At 48.9% G+C, this 4,655-nt stretch overlaps 1 pseudogene; it reads left to right on the top strand.

The window, feature by feature from the left end:
• Positions 1-3,036: 3,036 nt before the first annotated feature.
• Positions 3,037-4,216, top strand: LOC147962776 (uncharacterized; annotated as a pseudogene).
• The last annotated feature ends 439 nt before the right edge of the window (positions 4,217-4,655 follow it).

Genomic DNA, 4,655 nt, shown 5'->3' with positions numbered 1-4,655 from the left:
CTGGTCAGCTTCATCTTGGAGGCGGCGACGACGTAGGCGACGCTCGTCTGGTGGAGCTACTGCCGATCGTTCGTCGGCAGTCTGCGCCATCAGGTTCGGGATGCTCAGGGGGAAACCCAAGATCTGGGTCTTCCGGATCGGATGATGACGACGTTCTATCGCTTTCCCTTCTGGGGGCATCGTCTTGGAGCAAGTGCTGGCTGGAGGGATGGTGGAGCGGTGTTTCATCTCACACATTGATGGCGGCGGAGATCGATGGCATGGCGCTGTGGATACTCGGCGTCCGATGCGCGGAGATGGGCTCGCGCAGGAGGAGGTTGCTGTCTGGCGTCATGGTAACGTCAATGGCAGAGTGGCCAGACAAGGTAGAAGCCTCAATATGATCTGAAGACCTGTGGAAGATGGCGGCGACGACACACGAGTGCGTCTGACCGGATTATGCCCCAGTCCCGGTATGTGGCTCGGCTGGGGCTTCCGAATGAGTTTCGGCTTCCGGCTTTTGATGTTAGGCTTAGGTGAGTGGTTTGGGTACTGGCCCAGCTAGCACCCCTTCATCATTTTGGATAGGAGTAGTGGCATATGTTGCCAAGATGGTGGATTCAGGCACATTGTTGTAATACTTTGTAAGGTCCTCGAAAATAATCAATAAAGTGGCTGTATGCATCTCTCAGATGCAGAGGCCGGGGGTCATCCTCCTTTTCTAAAAAAAAAGAAGCTGACATAGGCTTCTGACTTTAATCTCTACCCCCTTCTCTATCATAACGATCAGTACGCAGTGATGGACAATACTAGTAATCTTTGAATTTTCAATTTGTGACTTGTGAGTCAAAGTCGTTGCCCCCCAAAGTCAAACATCAAGTTGGGAGAAACAAAGCCTCAGATCTACACTGCCAGTACATCATCCAATGGAGATACACTGTAAAAACAATAGTACTCGGCTTGAGATCTCGTGCTGGTGGATTCGCGACCATGTGCGTGACAGAGCTTAACCACCCATCAGCATCCTTTGGTGAAATAAAGTGTGATACTCCATGTGCATGACAGCGCTTAACCACCCATCAGCATCCTTTGGTAAAGTAAAGCGTGATACTCCATGTCTCTCTCTTGTGGTTGGTTGGTGTAGGCAGAAAGAGGTTACTTGTCTCTGGGGGAAGAAAGGGCAAGAAAGAAAACAATTATATTGTGTTTCAATGAAAACAACGAGCAGCTGGTCAAGATGAGGAAGACATCAGGAAGCTCAATAATGGAGACAACCAACAACCATCACCTTTTACGGGACCGTGCCTTTTTTACCTTGTTCTGCAGTAATTCGTAACCATGGTACTACTATCTTAGCAGCATCGACACTAGCTGTTTGTCTTGTCATAAAGTTGTTCAAGCTATGTAGTTCGAGGGTTGAAACAGTGAGTTGCGATCATGTACCTTATCAACTATGCTGATGTATCATTGTTTTTCGGTGGGTAATTAATTCCAGATCGATGGCTCTAATCCTATAATACCCCCACGAACAGTAAAGCTAATCCATCGATTTGATTTTGTGAGAAATGAAACAATCTATCCGTCGGTTTATAATTCCATCGTATAGCCAAGATTAACACTAGATGGAATATTACCTTCTTTAAGAGTTGCTTAGCTATCAGCCAGCTCCAGGTCAACTATGCTGATTATTCACTGATTGTTAACCAAGATGGATTACCTTCCTCGATAGTTGCTGCTATCAGTACAGCTATGAGACGACTTGGGGTTGGATCGAGGTCCTGGTAATTAATTAGGGGTGCCTGCAGGTCAGAAGTCTGAACGTGATACTGAGATAGACACATTGTTAAGTGACATCAACTTGGCTGTACTTAATTAGCTAGCTAGCTGCAAGAGGACTTGGGATTTGGGAACAGATCGAGGTCGTAATTAGGAAATTTGCTCATTGACCGATCGGGCCTTAATTTGTTGACATTGAGCGCAAATGGAGCTTACACTAGCACATTTAATCAGTCGCGAGAGTAAACATGATTCGATCCTATAATGAACGCGCCTTCCCACGTCAACTCCTCGCTGCCGTTCCGCAGTTTCCTTTTATTCAGTCAAACATGCAGAAAACAGAAGGAACCAGAGATAAAAAATGGTTCGATCCGACAATCACGGCGTCATCCCACGACTAACTTAACATCAAAATTGATCCGTCAATTACGGCAAGGCCCATACACAAAAAATCGTGGGCTAATGCCCGCGCTAAACTACTTACATGGTACAGAAAAATCTGCTAAGAAACACGCATGCACATGTTCATGGCAAACAGTCGCGCCATGGCCGCTGCCCAGCGCACTTCCTACGGCACGTCGTCCACCTCGCTGCCAGCGCTCGCGCACGTCATCCAGCCAGCCACAGCACCCACACACATCGTGCACCTCGCCACTGCACCGAGGACATCGCCGCCGGTGGTGGTTGGTCAGTCTGCTCTGTCTGGCCCGGGCCTCACCGCCGTCGATCCAGTGCCTGAAAACAGGACCGCCATGCTGATCGGTCTGGTCCGTTCCAGTCCGCCGGCGGCCGCTCTAAACGACGGCTCGGTCAGGGACCGTACCGGCCCGGACCATGTCCACCCTGAGCCATGGCGTTGCCTGTGATCGAGCGGCCACCCATGTTCTCTAAAAAATCATATAATCATATGGCTGATTCGTAGCAGCTGCCATCGAGTAAAGATGAGTCTTGTCAGATACACCGAATTATCCACAGAAAAGGCCATTATGATCAAACATGCATTAGGCGCATCAAACGAAGTCAAATTTGTTTTCGTTTCCCAGTCAAACTCAAACTCTGCTTTGCTTATTTGTATATGCCGTGCTATCCTACGTAGTGAGCGACTCGGATTTGGTCCTCGAGTCCGATCGGGCATCGGCTCCCGTTTTCCACACGTATTCTGCTTGGTACGCGATTGCAATATAATTGTCAGGTTTGGAGCCAACCGGAGACAGACGTACCTGCGGCCGCCATTCCTAGCTAGCTACTTATAGCGACGTGGACGCTCCAGCTCAACAACGGATGGCGCCGCGGAAATGCCAGCGAAGCAAGAAAGTACGTGTCGCAGAAGCATGTTCACTCCCATCCGATCTCCTTGAGATCATGGCACGCACCGACTTCCGCACCATCGTTCGATGCGGTGCCGTATGCAAGCACCTTCGCCGCGACATTCTAAGCCCGTCGTTCATCTGCCGAGTCACCCAACAAGCGGCTCCCTGCATCCTCGCCCTTCTCTGCACATATGATGAGAAACCCCTTACTCTGGTGCACCCGGATACGCCCGCCGCTGCGTCTTTCTGTGACAGCCAATTGTCCCCATTTATGTTGTGCAACGCTGGCAAGGACTTCTTCCACTCATACTACTCTCTGACATCACCTGGCGGCCTCATCGTCCTACACCGCCTCCGCATCAAGATGCGACCCAAGTCGAAGCGCTCGTCTCACTTGTGTGTGTACGACCCCATGACTGGCCATCGCACCTTTCTCCCTAGACCACCAGTTATCCGGGGAGACGACTGCAATTCGCAGAATTATGTCCTACTCACTCCCGCAGACGGCATCGGCTGCTCCTTCATGTTGTTCGTCGCAGATTTGTACAAACATAGCATTAAAATACAAACCGCCAGATCCTCCTCCCAAACCTGGGGCCCCATTAGTACTTATGCAAGCCACCCTGACGACTTCCCTTGGTGTTCTGTCAGTACATATGGAGCGCCTGTTGTCCTCCAAGGCAGCATCATCCACTGGCTAGCATACCACGGCGACCAAATCCTCACGTACAGCATGGAAACCCAACGGCAATGCAAACCCAATCCACTTGGCGACCACGCCGCATGGAAACCTGCTGAAACTAGTCGTCATAGAGAGGTTCATTATATCTGTGTGGCTGCAACTCCCTGTGACTCAACCAGGTGGTCATGGTGATTGGCTGCTGCAAAATGTGATTGACATAGAGGAGAAACTACGGTTACTGTGTCCACACATCCCTCTTGAAGTTGGCGTTGATGTAGTCATTAAGTTCAAGGGCTCCGGGAAGAGTAGCGGCGACGTGGTGCTGCTGCATGTACCCAAGAAAGGTTGCGATGATGTGCTTGTAGTTCTTAATTTGGAGACAAAGGAGATGCATGCGCAAGAGTGGGGCTTCCTGTCATTGGAAATTGACCTACCATCTCGTCTACAAAACATGAAAGTGTTTTCGTAGCTAGCTAGCCAAGTAAGTAGGACGGATGCAAATAAATTTTACAGTCTCCGTTGAAATATTGTTTAAGTATTCATGAGTCATGCAATTTCATGCTTTTAAACATACAGTGTGCATGCAGGAAGATAACTGCATTTGTTCTGTAAAGGCAAAATCAAATTATTACAACCATGCATATTGTTTAAGTATATGTATATTGTGCTGAAAGAGTGGTTGCCAAAGCACTTTCCCAAAAAAGGCGTTCAAGCAAAAACTTACCCAACGGTATGTGGGACATGCATGTAGTGCACAATGGCTCATGTGTGGAGTCTTATTCGATGTGTTAAAACTTGCCAAGCGTCTGAACCTGCAAGGGATGGCCACATGGGGTTCTATTATATCAGGACGAGGCTTCTTCCGTAACATGCATACATTGGGGCGGTTAAAATATAGAGGTTTGAAG

This window comes from Triticum urartu, chromosome 7A, assembly GCF_056163025.1.
Source record: "Triticum urartu cultivar PI428250 chromosome 7A, HENAU_Tu73, whole genome shotgun sequence".
Taxonomy (NCBI): Eukaryota; Viridiplantae; Streptophyta; class Magnoliopsida; order Poales; family Poaceae; genus Triticum; species Triticum urartu.
Note: the sequence above shows the minus strand (reverse complement) of the source record. Positions and strands in the feature narration are given on the sequence as shown.